Raw genomic sequence first — 16,144 nt, 5'->3', positions numbered from 1 at the left:
ATGTTGGCAACTGATTACATCATCCCAGCCAACAGACTGAGCTCGTTTTTTATGCCAGCTGTTCCTGACAGAATTTTTGTGGGATTTTATGATTATTGGGTATCCGAATGATGCGCTGCAGTCCTTCTAACATGGGTGTAAGAATTACATGGATACAGCTTCACAGCTTGCTAGTTTAGAGTATTACAAAAATTCTTAACCTTCTGAGCAAAGAAATTTCTCATCACCCTTCTCTTCGGTGGTGACTCTTGAAATTAAATCCTTGCCTCTTGGCTCTACATTTCTTCCATAGAAAGAAATTTCCACTTGGCACATACCCTGTCAAGTTTTCTCTGAATCTTCTATCAAAGTAGGAAATGCATAAATATCAGCAGTTCCTGTGACAAGAGAAACGCAGTTAATGTTTCGGGTCAATTACTGTCCATTAGAACCCGTCAGAATCTTGTACTTTCCATAGAACCATAGACCACTACAGCACTGAAAACAGGACATCCGACCCTTCTAGTTTGTGCCAACCATTATTCTGCTAGTCCCATTGACCTGCTCCCATTTTATAACCCTCCAGACCTCTCCCATCTATGTATCTATTCAATTTATTCTTCAAACACAAGATTGAGCCTACATTCACAACATCAGATGGCAGCTCATTCCACACTCCCACCACTCTCAAAGTGAAGAACTTTCCCCTAATATTCCCCCTAACCTTTCCCCTTTCAGTTTAAAACTCTGAACTCTTGTATTTATCTTCCCCCAATCTAAGTGGAAAAAGTCTACTCACATCCATTCTGTCTATAGCTCTCATAATCTTGTAAACCTCTATCGAATCTCCCCTCATTCTTCTTCGCTCCAATGAATAAAATCCTAACCTGAAACTCAATTCCTAAAGGCCCAGCAACATCCTAGTAAATCTTCTCTGCAATCTTTCAATCTTACTGATATCCTTCCTGTAGTTAGGTGACCAGAACTGCACACAACATTTTAAATTTGACACCTCCAATGTCTTAAACAACTTTAACACTCAATACTTTGACTTATAAAGGTTAAGATGCCAAAAGCTTTCTTTATAACCCTGACCACCTGCATCACTACCTACAGGGAACAATATATCTGTATTCCCAGATCTCTTTGCTCCTCCACACACCTCAGTGCCCTACAATTTGCTGTGTATGTTTTACCTTGGTTTGCCTTGTGAAAATGCAATACTTCATACTTGCCTGCATTAAACTCCATGTGCCATTTTTTGGCCCATCCTCCCAGTTTATCCAGATCCCTCAGCAAGCTTTGAAAATCTTCCTCGCATTCCACAACACCTCCTATCTTTGTGTCATCAGCAAACGTGCTGATCCAATTTACACGTTATCACCCAGATCATTGATATAGATAACAAACAGCATTGGTCCCAATATAGATCCCTGAGGCACAAGCCTCCAGTCTGAGAAGCAACCATCCACTACCATTCTCTGTTTTCTCCCTCACAGCCAATTTCAAATCCAGTTTGCAGCATCTTCATGGGTACCTAGTATTTTAACCTTTTGAACTAACCTCTCATGTGGATCCTTGTCAAAGGCTTTACTAAAGTCCATGTAGACAACATCCACAGCCTTTCCTTCATCTACTTTCTTGGTAACTTTCTCGGAAAAACTACAATATTCGTTAAACACGTATACCACGCACAAACCCATGCTGACAGTCCTGAATCACCCCATAACTGTTCAAATACCTATATATCCTATCTCTCAGAACTCCTTCCAATAATTTTCCTACTACTGACTTCAGGCACATCAGCTTATAATTATCTAGTTTATTTTTGGAGCTTTTTTAAACAATGGGACAACATTAGCTACCCTCCAATCTGTGGGCACCTCACCTGTGGCTAATGACATTTTGAATATATTTGCCAGGGCCCCTGCAATTTCTGCACTAGTCTCACTCAAGATCCGAGGGAACATCATATCTGGAGGATTTATCTACCTTTATTTGCTGTAAGGTAGAAAGCACCTTCTCCTTAATCTCCATATGTCCATGACACTTCTGTTTGTTTCCCGTCCTTCCTTCTGCATTCTGCCAGTTTCCTGAGTAAATACTGATGCAAAAAATTATTTAATCTCTTAATTATTTAAACTCTAACGAGTATTGATTAAACTTGATTAAGATGGCCCCTTGATCTTATGATCAACTTAAGGAATCTCCTCCTGAAATCTCATTTGAATAAAAGGTGAATTAAAACTGTAACCAGTATTCCATAGCATCATTGAGTTTTACAGCAAAGAAAGGCCCTTCAGACTAAATTATCCATGCTGGCCAAGTTGTCTACCAAAGCTAGTTCAATTCACCTGCATTCAGCCCATATCCCTCTAAACCTGTACAATCCATGTATCGAAATTAGAGTGGAATTTCAAAGTGGTGGCAAGAAAGGGTGCAGTGCGCAATTTTTAGGTGCCAGACCTTACCGAAAATGGTGACAGAGGACTCGCGAGGCCTGGCCTTGGTGGCTGCCATGTTGTATTTGGCGTTGTAGAATTAAAAGTGAATGTTAGGACAAGGAAGGAGGATGTCCTGTGGAGGAAGATACCGGTAAGCGCTCTGGCAACACTGCACCCTTGGTGGCAAGATATTTTCCTTTTTTTAACTATTTATTTGAAGAATCATTAATAGTAATACAAAGTACATTCTATAAAGAAAATTTTATGTATATATTTTTTTAAAAACATGACAATTAAAAAAAAATTAAGTCCCCATCCCCCTCCCACCCCATCAACCAACTCTTTTGAGGAGAGCTAAAAATATAGAAACAGAAATTAAAAGTATATAATAAATCAAAATATATCTAAATGCATATATTGCAAATATGGTAACCACTTATTAACAAAAAAAGAATAATTGTCATGTAAATTATATGTAATTTTTTTCCATAACAATACAAGCTTTTAATTCATTATGCCATCGCATTATATTAATCACCATATTATCTTTCCATGTGCTTGCTACACATTTTCGAGCTACAGACAATGCTAAATATATAAATGCAATTTGAAATTTATCCTACCCTAATCCCCTTAAAGGAATCATATAACCCATTAAAAAAAAAGATGGATCTATGGTAACTTAAAATTATATAATTTTTCCAAAATTAACTTGATTTCATCCCAGAATGGTTGTACATGCACACAAGACCAAACAGCGTGTATATAAAAAAAAAAGTTCCAGTACATACACCACATCTAAAACAAGAATCCGAATTACTGAAACCATATTTTTTCAATTTCTCTGGTGTTAAATACAATTGATGTTGAAAATTATAATTAACTATTCCATACCGTACATTTGTCAATTTTGTAACACTATCATGACACAAAACTGGCCAGTAGTATTCAGGAAAAACAAAAGCTAAATCATTCTCCCATTTCTCCCATTCCGACTTATCCATATTGTCTTGTAATCCTTGATACATTTAACAGAAATATAACCCCTTTTGATATAGAAGAAATCAAAGACTCGAATTCCGTCAATGCAGGTAAAATCATCTCACTACCATACATATTTTTCACCAAAGATCGAAGTTGATAATAAACAAATAAAGAATTTTCAGCAATATCAAAACGCTCTTTCAATTGATTGAAAGAAAGAAACTGACCGACAAAACAATCCTGTAATGTTTTTATACCCTTAAAATCCCAACTCTTTAAATGACTATTAAACATTGAAAAAGAAATAAGCTGATTATTATATAATGGAGTTAAAATTGATAATTTACCTTTTGATCCTAAAATCTTATTTTTTTAAATCCATAATTTTAATAACTGTTTTAATATCAGCATATTATTATTCCCTCAACAAATTTACATTCCATCAAAATATAAATTGATACACCTCAACTTTAGGAATACAGGCCATCTCAACTTTAGCCCAACTTGGGGACTGGTCCAAATCCATCAATCTACTTATAAATTTTAACTGGGCTGCTTCATAATAATTTTGAAAATGAGGTCATTGAAGCCCACCTAATGCATACTTCCAAGTAAGTTTATTTAATGCTACCCGTGGTAGTTTACCTTTCCGTAAAAATTCTCTCGTAACTTTATTTAAATCTTGAAAGAAACTCTTTGAAAGAGAAGACGGTATTGATTGAAATAAATATTGAATTTTAGGAAAAATATTCATCTTGATACAATTAACTCAACTAATTAAAGTTAACAGAAGATCTTTCCACTTCATTAGATCTGCTTTAATATTTTTTAGTAATGGAACATAATTTCTTATATAAAGATTGATACTCAGTATTTACAATTATTCCTAAATATTTAATTTTATCAAACCATTTCAATTTTATAATATTTTTATACTTTGAATAATCTCCTTCTCCGACTGGTAAAATTTCACTTTTATTCCAGTTAACTTTATATCCAGATAATGTTCCATATTGTAATAAACATTCCCGTAAATGTGGCAATGATTGTTCTGAGTTTGTTAAATATATCAAAACATCATCTGCAAACAAATTAATCTTGTACTCTTCATCCATAACTCTCATCCCTCTTATCTGTTCATTCTGCCTTATTGTTTGAGCTAACGGTTCAACAGCCAATGCAAACAGGGCTGGTGACAATGGACAGCCTTGTCGAGTTGAACGTGTCAATTTAAACTTGACCATTTGTCACCACCCTAGCATATGAAGCTTTAACTCAACCAATTAAAAAAAGGGCCAAATTTAAACTTCTCCAATACTTGAAATAAAAATTCCCATTCAACCCTATCAAAGGCTTTTTCCGCATCAAGCACAACCACCATTGGGTGGTTGGGCTGCTGTCGATATGCATTGACCAAACTAATCAATCGAAGAATATTATCTGAAGCTTTTCTATTTTTAATAAAACCTGTTTGATCAACGTGTATCAATTTGGGTAAATACTCAGCAAGTCGATTTGCTAACATTTTTGCTATTATTTTATAATCAACATTCAATATAGAAATGGGTCTATACAAAGACACTTTCGACGGGTCTCTATCTTTTTTCAGGATTACAGTAATTAAAGCACTAGAGCAAGATTCTGGTAACTCATGCTGTTCAGTCACTTGTTGTAATACTTCCCCAAACGCCAAAGATAAATTTTCATAAAAAGTTTTATAAAATGCCACTGAAAACCCATCATCACCCGGTGACTTCCCATTGGGCATTTCCAACATCTCTAATTCGGAGCTTCCAGATCCATAGCATTCTCCTCTTCTAATGCTGATAACGTTAACTTAGATAAATAAGAATCAATAGAACCATTGTCCGGTTTCCCCTCAGAAGTATATAATTTTTTATAAAATGAATAGAACTGGTCATTAATTTCCTGAAGTTTATAGGTTACTGTTGAATTCTTTTTTACAGCATTAATAATCCGTGAAACCTGTTCCTTCTTGAACTGCCATGCAATTACTTTGTGCCCTCTCACCCAACTCATAATATCGCTGCTTAGATCAATTAATTAACATTCAAATTGATAAGTCTGCAACGTATTATAATGCAATTTCAAATTAGCCAAAGCCACTTTTTTATCTTCAGTCACTTCCTTCTGAAATTCCTTCTCCAATTCATCAATTTGCTTTTCTAGTTCAAAGCTTTCAACTATATACTGTTTCTTAACTTTAGTGGTGTAATTAATAATCTGTCCTCTTAAATAAGCTTTTAATGCATCCCATAACAAAAAATGACTTTTTACTGAATTGGCATTTTCAGACAAGAAAAAAGTAATCTGTTCTTTAACAAAAATAACAAACTCTGGTTTATTCAACAACATTGTGTTAAATCTCCATCTATAAGATGGACGTACCACTTCTGAACTTCCATAAGAAAAAAAGAAAGAATGATCTGATATAATCCTGCTTTTATATTCTGCCTGTGATACTCTTCCTTGTAAATGTGCTGATGCTAAAAAAAACATCTATTCTAGAAAATTAATCATGTCGAGACTAATAAAAAGAAAAATCCTTCTCTGAGGATTAACCCTTCTCCAAATATCCACTAAATTTAATTCCTTCATCAAGGCCTCAATTTGTATTGCCATCTTTGATTTCTTTATATTTTTTTGGGATCTGTCCAACAAAGGATCCAAGACACAATTAAAATCTCCCCCAACTAAAATATTTTCATTAGCTTGATTTAATAACAAAAAAGCATCCGAAATAAAACACTCATCATCCACATTAGGTGCATAAATATTAAGCAAAGACCAAAATTCAGTAAACATTTTACAATTCACCTTTAAAACCCTTCCAGCATTCCCTTCCATAGTATGCAAGTCAAAAGATAAATTCTTATGAATTAGAATTGCTACAACCCTTGCCTTAGAATTAAATGAAGAAAAAAAAACATGTCCAGCCCAATCTCTCCTCAATTTAAAATGTTCTTTTTCAGTCTAATGTGTTTCTTGCAAAAAAGCAATATCAATTTTCATTTTCTTGATATAAGCCAAAACTCGCTTTCGCTTAATCGGATTATTCAAACCCTGAACATTAAAGGTTGCAAATTTCAAATTGGACATCTTTACAAACTAACAATGTAGTCAATTACTACAAAATATCGCTCCCATTCTAATAAATAAAAACCACTCTCCCTCCCCTAAACATTTTTTAAAAGAAAAAATATATATATATAAAAAATTAATTATTCCCTGCCCCCCCCCCCAAAAAAAAAAGAAACACTACCCAAAGTGTAGTAACCCCCTAAAAAACTGGGTATGGTAAACCCCACTAGTGGCAGATAACTTTCCAAGATTTTGGTGCTATCTACCCCCCACCAGCCAGAAATACATCATTCATATTAATATAATTCAATACTGTAAATATATTCAACCCAATGACTCCATTCCCAATGGGTCTTCAATGTCAATAAGACTTTGTGTTAAAACCTCTTTCTTTCCATTTTTCCCATTCTGCCCATTTCCATTTCCATTTGCCCTCTTTTTAGGTGACGGTGGCAAAACTCTTCCATGTCCTTGTAAATCCGGTAAAGAATTAGCAAAAACTAATGCATCGTGATCATTCTCAAAAAAATTGAGATTGAAAGTTACCATAAAAGACCTTTAACACAGCAGGATATCGAAAAGCAAATTTATAACCCTTCCGCCACAGCACTTCTTTAGCCAAATTAAATTCCTATCGTCGCCTAATAATTTCGACACAAATCTGCATTTAAAAAAACCCCTATTATTTTGAGTTATCATTGGAGATTGACTTTCTCGTCCCTTCTGTCCCGCCCACCGTAGTATCATTTCTCTGTCTTGATAGTTCAGGCACCGAACTAAGACCGCTCATGGTGGTTGTCCCTGTAATGGTTTCTTTTGTAATGCTCTGTGTGCCCTCTCCAATACTAAACCTTCCGAAAAAAACTCTTTACCCAACACCTCAAGTATCCAACTCTTGAAAAATTTTATTGGATCAGACCCTTCAATGTCTTCTGGAAGACCCACAATTTTCATATTGTTTCTCCGACTTTGATTTTCCAATGAGTCAATTTCTTTGCACACTGACAGCGGCTCCTCACAGCCCACACACAGTCCAGTAGTTCACGGACCCTGAAGGCACCGCGCATGCCCAGCAAGGCCAGGGACCGCGCAGAGGCAGTTTCCAACGCCATTCCGTGTGTCCCCAGTTCACCCGATGGCAGCCCAGGCTCAAGGGTGAATACGCAAATCAACTCCAGCCGAGCTCGTCAACATGCTGGCGCCATCTTGTGGAGACCAGGTCGGCGCCGGTGTAATACTCAGCCTGGCAGGAGTTCTCTGTGCCTTGGAGGTTCCAAACGACGATTCCGTAGCTTCAACTGGACAGATAGGTCTCAATTCTTCAGCACTTTTAAAAGGTAGTTTCTTCTGAATTGAGCTTTCGTTTTTTAACATTAGTCCCCATTGCGACCCACTAATGTTCCCAAAAAGAAAAATACAACTTTTATTCACTTAGATAAAGTTTAAAGATAGGTGCTTAAAAAAACTGGCTGAGGAGGAGTAGGATTGCACATCTGACATCTACGTCATCTTGCCACGCCCTTGGCAAGATATTTTCATGACATATTCCATTCTGTTCTCCTTGCTATAGAAGTCAATGTACCAGACAACTTCCTAATCAGTCTGTGTTTTATGTAAGACCGCCAGGTATGTCAGTGCAGTTGCATTCAAGAGATTTGCTCCATTTAAACAATATTCTGGTTTTTTTTATATTCTTCTATTCAAAGTGGACAACCTTGCATTTCAACTAATAGTACACCATATCACTCACTTATCAGAAATCTTTTGCAAATTCTGTTTCTTTTTCACAACTTATTTCCAACCTTTTAACATATTCATTCCATCACCTGCAAACCAATTCTCTAAGAATTTTTGGGTCTCTAAAGTTCAATCATAACATCATATGACACTCCATTTTTTTACCATTTATTTCTATTCCCATCTCAAGCTTCTTGTCTGGGGCAGGTTTCTGATTAAAATTAACATTTTCCTCTTTACATCTTCATTTTTATGGATTACAATTCACAATCAATATTTACTTGTGAGAGTATTTTATATTTTATTTTTTAATATTTTATTTTTTTAATCTTCTGCTTTAAAGGATATTGAATCATATCTTCAACAGCATCACATGATTCAAAGTTATTTTTTGTATTTTTGGATGATATCCAATTCTGCAACATTTTTTAAAATCTGAAGTTATGTAAATTCAATGTTGAAAGCATATTGACACAAATTCATAAAACAGGAACTTGAATTTCTGCTGAAACATTGGCTCTTTGCTGAAAAACGAAGGGGAAGATTTCCATTGTTCACTACTTTAAACAATTGGAAGCATTTATAATTTCACCATAAATAGAAACAGATTTTCATCTGGGTTCTCCCAGAACTAAGCTATTTATTTTTTGGATTAATATTGCTCTTTAATCTGCTTTAGCTTCACAAATTGAAGGAATTTCTCAGGAACACTTAAGGACACCTGTACAAAGCAAATGGAGGAAAGTTGAGGGGAAACATCATGGGTACATTTTTTTATAGTCTGAAATGCCTTGCCAGGCATGGCAGTGGAGGCTGAAACATTAGGGGCGTTTAGGACAGGCACATGGATGAGGGTCAAATGGTAGGAAGGGTTTAGTGTTTTATTTTGGAAGGAAATTCCCAGGTGATTTGGTTGTTGCCACATTCAAAATTCAAGCAAGTCTGACAGGGTTGGAAGCCTATAGGGACCACGGTCATCTAGATACAGCCTCAAACTAAAAGACCAGGAAACAAATAATCCCAAGCCTGGAGACCCAAGATCCGTGAGCTGTTCCTTCTTGACTGACAGACTTGACGTACTGACTTTGCGATTTTGTCTTGGGAATTTTTTTTTTCAAGGCATTTGAGCTTGGATTAAAATGGTCTGGGTTTTTTTCTACAAACGCCGTATAATAATCTGTTGTTCGTATAGAGTTGCCATTAAGGCTGGTGTTTGGATGTTAAGTTTATCAGGTTAATTCTATTATTGTTAGTTTCTTAATAAATTTTGTGTTAAACTTAATCCATTCTTTTATGTCTCTCTTAATTGCTGCTGGGTAGCATAACAGCAACCTTATAACCATATAACCACTTACAGCACAGAACAGGCCAGTTCAGCCCTACTAGTCCATGCCGTAGCAAATCCCCGCCCTCCTAGTCCCACTGACCAGCACCCGGTCCATACCCCTCTAGTCCCCTCCTATCCATGTAACGATCCAGTCTTTCCTTAAATGTAACCAATGATCCCGCCTCAACCACGTCTGCCGGAAGCTCATTCCACATCCCCACCACCCTCTGCGTAAAGAAATTTCCCCTCATGTTCCCCTTATAATTTTCCCCCTTCAATCTTAAACCATGTCCTCTAGTTTGAATCTCCCCCTTTCTTAATTGAAAAAGCCTATCCACATTTACTCTGTCTGTCCCTTTTAAAATCTTAAACACCTCTATCAAGTCCCCTCTCAGTCTTCTACGCTCCAGAGAAAAAAGCCCCAGTCTGCACAACCTTTCCCTGTAACTCAGACCCTGAAATCCTGTCAACATTCTCGTGAACCTTCTCTGCACTCTCTCTATTTTGTTTATATCTTTCCTATAATTTGGTGACCAAAACTGTACACAGTACTCCAAATTTGGCCTCACCAATGCCTTGTACAATTTCATCATAACCTCCCTACTCTTGAATTCAATACTCCGATTTATGAAGGCCAACATTCCAAATGCCTTCTTCACCACACCATCTACCTGAGTATCAGCCTTGAGGGTACTATTTACCATAACTCCTAAATCCCTTTGTTGCTCTGCACTCCTCAATTGTCTACCATTCCATGTATATGACCTATTTAAATTTGCCTTTCCAAAATGCAGCACCTCACATTTATCTGTATTAAATTCCATCAGCCATTTCTCAGCCCACACCTCCAGCCTTCCTAAATCACCTTTTAATCTACTGTAATCTACCTCACTGTCCACAACACCACCAATCTTTGTGTCATCCGCAAACTTGCTTATCCAATTCTCCACCCCTACATCCAGATCGTTAATATATATAACAAATAATAGTGGACTCAGGACCGAACCCTGAGGAACTCCACTAGTCACCAGCCTCCAATTGGACAAACAATTTTCTACCACTACTCTCTGACACCTTCCATCCAACCACTGCTGAATCCATTTCACTACCTCTTTATTTATACCTAATGCCTCCACCTTTTTTTCTAACCTCCTGTGGGGAACTTTGTCAAAAGCTTTACTAAAATCAAAATAGACAACATCCACAGCTTTCCCTTCATCAACCTTTTTTGTAACCCCCTCGAAGAACTCAATCAGGTTTGTCAAGCATGATCTACCCCTGACAAAACCATGCTGATTACTCCCTATTTACCCCCTCCATAAATCTTCGTCCGCGAAGCCAAGCCAAAGAAGTCATTATACTTATTTAGTCATTATACTTTTGTCAGCTATTCAGCATTTAATTACTGCTCACTAGCAGGTTTGAAGCCAGCAACAAAGAAAGAAAGCAGCTGATGAGATGAACCATTGACTTCAGTTGAAGTCAAACAGATTTCGAGGTTCTCAAATTAATTCTTAGAAATCTACAATTGAAGTCAGTGGTTCATTTCATCAACTACTCTCCTTGTGTGAGACTAGCTTTATGTTAAAAAGGTTATGGTTTAATGAGTACTGTACCACATACAGCCAATTGCAGTGGAGATCATCAAAACTCACTGAATAAAATAAATTCTCATCCTCCCTGTGATTTTGCTATCTCCTGCAAATTGTTTCACTAGATTTAGTATAAAATATTCAGTTACACAAATAACTAAATGAATTGACCCTGTAGAGAAAGAAAATACATAACAATTTTCAAATTGAAAATATGACATCATACATTTTGAAATGTTATGGCCCCTTATCCATACCACAATTTCAACCTTAGTGCCTGAAAGACTTTATACATAGCTAAAGGTTTTTTTTTCCTTATCCACATGGAAATAAAAAAGTTCCCATTGGAGTAATCAGCTCTCTGCAAATTGCAAAAGAATCTGGGGGAAAGATCAAATGTGGTTTAAAACAAAAGCTGTAATGTAATCGTGTCCAATTCCTGAATTCTCTTGGTGGTCTGAAATAGAAAGAAAAATAGAGTTTAGTCAATTTCACATTGTGCCAACAATTTTATTTTGAAAATACTGGAGTTTAATAAAGTCCAAATCAAAAGTAAGATTCCACTTCCTCTGACCTTCCAGGGCTAGTGGAAAAGTATTCAGCTTCAAGGCCAAGGATTTGCAAGGCCAAACTGCAGCCTTGTCTGTCATTCAACCTTAATTGACATCATTTTAAAAGCTGTTCATTCTGTAGATATTTAGATGAAAGGTCTTCCTGAAGCAGTGAATGAGAAATCTATCAGAAAATCCCATTCTGGAGAAACATGACTCAGTCAACTGATCACAGTCACATTGGTGGCTGTGGCCCATACTATCGACCTGAAGGAGGAACCAAGTTGATATTTGAATGTTTAAATAATAGGCAAAAGTGTAAATGAAATGTTGTTGTATAAAAAGTTAACATTAGTGATGGTTTGGAGAGGGGAAAGGGAGGATCATTATTTTTCCTATTACATGGAGTCAATTTTTTGCATATTTTTCTGCCCACAGCTCTGTGGTACATACCTTGAGGTTTTAAATGCACTTTATACATCCACCATGGTAAAGTTCACTGATCATTTTCTGGGCACATTTCTGTAGTCACTGGAAGATTCACTTTGGAATCAACTTGAAAATAATTTTCTTGTCTGTTGAGGTAGTTTAAAAATTTTCCAAATAGTTGTTGAATTTCCTACTTAAGTACTAGTTGAGAGTATATAGCATTTCATCTATGATTCATATTGTGGCTCTTGGAGAACGTTCAGTGAAAGGAACGCTATGATCAACAGCATCTAAGCTACATTGGATTAGGTTCATGATTCATTGGCTATAAGCCTTGAATGAGAAGTAAATATAGTCCCTTCCATGATGTCTGGGACAAAGGCACTTTTTTCCTTTATTTGTCCCTGTGTTCCCCAGTTTTAAATTTGTAATCAAAAAATAATGTGGAATAAAGTGAACAACCCAGATTTTATTCAAGGTTATTTATATACATTTTGGTTTGACCATGTAAAAAATACAACACTTTTTATACATAGTCTCCTCATTCCAAGACACCATAATGTTTGGGACATTTGGCTTCACAAGGTGTTTGAGTACTCAGGTATGTTTAATTGCTTCATTGGTCCAGGTTTAAGAGAGCTAGGCTTGCATCTAAGCTTCTTTTTTTAGTTGAAATCCCTCAGAGATACCTCCTTATGAGTGGTGTTGAGGTCATCTTTACCTTCCTCTATTCAAAAATTGATAAAGAACTTAATAATGGAACATAGATTGTCGATCTTTAATCAATTCAGAAAGTTTTTTGGACATGGGGATTTATAGTTTCAAGTCCTATAATACAGGTACACGATCCTTTATCAGAACCCTTGGGGGACAGTGTGTTCTGGATTTCGGAAAGCCCACCCGAATTGTGCTGCCTATCCACCCCCACCCCTTTCCAGTCGCCTGGCAGTCTCCCCCAACGGGTATCTCCCCTGACTGCCGGTCCCTCAGCCGCCTCCCCCAACCGCCCGTCCCTCGGCTGCCCAGCCCCCTCCCCCAACCGCAGTCCCTCGGCCGCCTCCCTCAACTGCTGGTCCCCCGGCCGCCGGTCCCCCGACCGCCGGTCCCTTGGCCGCCCAGCAGTCTCCCCCAACCACCGGTCCCCACTTGCTGGATTTTGGAGCTTCCCAGATTTTAGGTGTCCAGATAAAGGATCTTGTACCTGTATCTAATTATTTATTTCAACCAGCTATTTTAGATGCTGGTTTTCAGAATGGAATTTTTTAGGTATAAATAGTTTTTTAAAGATCTTTTTATACAACAACATTTTATATCTCTTCAACAATTGGAGACAATATTTAACCTATCAAATAAACATTATTTCAGATACTTTCAAATTCAACATTTTGTTCGCTCTAAGCTTTAACCATTTTCTAATCTTATTGACCAAAATTTTATTGAACTCTTCTAGTTACAATTTACTCATAAAGGCATGTTATCTGTTTTATATTATAAACTATTGAATATGAAAGCAATTTCTTGAAGTTGAGTTAAAATTGAATGGGAGAATAATCTGAATATCTCTTTCTCAGAATAAGAATGGACTTCAATTTTGGGCCTGATTTATGATTCATCGTTGTTTGCTAGTCTTATTCAATTCAAAGTGCTACATTTCTCCAAAGTCAAACTTGCTCAAATTTATCCTGGCATTAGTTCACTTAGTGACAAATGTAAAATATTCAATGCCTCTTTGTAACATATGTTTTGGACTTGCCCTAATTTGCAAAGATATTAGTCTGACATTTTTAGAACTTTTTCAACAATATTTAGGATCACTTTAAATCCATATCCAGTAATTGCACTATTTGGTTTTTCTAAAGATGTAAATATTATTTTATCTTCTAATCAAAGACCATTCTCCACTTTATTAGCAAGAAGAGCAATTCTGTTAAAATAGAAAGATGAGTTCCCACCTACAAAAAATCAATGGTTATTAGATATTATGTCCTTTTTAAATCTAGAGAAATTTAGGCATAATGTCACAAAAATCAAGATTTCTTTTGATAAGACTTGGGGCCCATTTATAATTCACTTCCATAATTTGACTAATTAGGTGCGATGTTGAATGTCACTGGGCATGCTTGTTTGAATCCCCTGAGACTGCATGTTCAGATTTAACACTACTCACAATATGAATTTTAACCTTGATGGCTGTGGGCTTGATTTTTTTTTCTTAATTTCCTCTTACAATATTGTATGTATTATCATTTATTTTATTTAGAATTAAGTAGTATTGCTACTGTGCCATATGTTATTATTTATAAATATTGCAGAGGTTTCATTGCAATTGAGTTACTGCATTTTTGTTCAGTTTTCTGATAAAACTCAATAAAAATAATTTTAAAAGAAAAAAGCTTTTGATCACCTTTGGAGTTTGTAGCTGCCATTTTTCAACATGAGGACCAGATTTGTGCCAATGAAAGTTAAAGAAGCCGTTATGAGGCTGAAAAACAAGAATAAAACAGCAAGAGACATTGCCCAAACCTTAGGATTACCAAATCAACTGTTTAGAACATCATCAACAAGAAAGAGACTACTGGTGACCTCAGTAATCAGAAAGGGATTGGTAGGCCGAGGAAGACCTCCACTGCTACACTAGTTAGCTACAGAAAGCATGGCCAGATTACAATTTGCCAAGAAGTATTTAAAAGACCCTGCAGAATTCTAGAAAAAGGTCTCGTGAACAAGATGAACCTGTATCAAAGTGCTGACAAGAGCAAAGTGTGGAGGCATAAAGGTTTTCATCTTGGAGTGCAGCCTCTGTATTTCTGTTTATGAAGTCTTCTGTAGCCAGTAGTCATTGACACATCCACATATCTCTCATGAAGATTGTTTGTGATCTATTGGACATAACGTTTTGGAATGTTTCTTCATTATGATGAGAATTCTTCTGTCGTCAGCAGTGGAGGTCTTCCTTGGAATACCATTCCTTTTGCAATTTCTGAGCTCACCAGTACGCTCTTTCTTCTTAATGATGTTCCAAACAGTTGATTTTTGTAATCTTAAGGTTTGGGCGATGTCTCTTGTACCCCTTCTACACAACCGTTAATAGACAGGAATTAACTGCCTTTTAACCACTTCACTTACCTGTATGAACGCAGGATGGGGAGTCGTTTTCATCCAGTGTATTACCCACTAAGGTAGGTAGTATCAGGGCCAGTCCGTTTTGAGCCAGTTTTTCTTGGTTCAGTGTGAACGACCCAACTTGGCTTATAACACTGGTTGTTCACATGCCTATTAAGTGGGATCTCTGTGTAAAAGGGGTATTACTGTTTTGTTCTTGTTTTTCAGCCTCATCATGGCTTCTTTGACTTTCATTGGCACAAATCTGATCCTCGTGTTTAAAAAATGGCAACTACAGATTCCAAAGGTGATCCTTGAAAGCCCTCTACATTCTCCACAGCTCGACCAATCTTGAGGCTTTTTTTCCTGTTGCAAATCCATATTAAAGGTGGCTCGATATGCGGGGGGAAAAAAGGTGAATTTACCTTTTTATGGAGGAGGCCCATAAGGCTGATCCAGCATTGCTTTCAACTCAGCAGGGTTGGGAGCTGTCTTCTAGCGCTGAGGGAGGCGGGGCGAGTGGTGCAGTAGCACCGCCCATCACAGTGACATCAAACATACATGCTGAGAAGGGAAAGTGGCCTATACCCAAAGTGGTGACCGAAGAGATGTGTTCAAGCAGTCTTGGGACTCGGACAGATCTCCTGCACAACGTAATTATCTATATGACTTTTAAAATTGTGCTCATTGTAAGTTTCTTCAGATGGTAGAGAGATAGCAGACTGATGAAAGAAACAAGGAGAATTTAACTTTCCACATATTAACTGGGACTCCCATACTGTAAAAGGGCCTGGAAGGCTTGGAGCTTGTCATATGTGTTCAGGAAAATTTTCTAAATCAATATATGAGGTACCAATGAGAGAGGATGCAATACTTGATCTCCTATAAGGGAACCAG

At 36.8% G+C, this 16,144-nt stretch overlaps 1 protein-coding gene across 10 annotated transcripts in view; it reads left to right on the top strand.

Moving 5' to 3' along the window:
- Positions 1-16,144, top strand: part of pparg (peroxisome proliferator-activated receptor gamma) — a 202,766-nt gene that overhangs the window by 77,357 nt on the left and 109,265 nt on the right. The gene's annotated exons all lie outside the window — the stretch shown is intronic.

Source organism: Narcine bancroftii, chromosome 5 (assembly GCF_036971445.1).
Source record: "Narcine bancroftii isolate sNarBan1 chromosome 5, sNarBan1.hap1, whole genome shotgun sequence".
NCBI lineage: Eukaryota > Metazoa > Chordata > Chondrichthyes > Torpediniformes > Narcinidae > Narcine > Narcine bancroftii.
The sequence above is the reverse complement of the archived record's forward strand: the minus strand, read 5'-3'. Positions and strand labels throughout refer to the sequence as shown.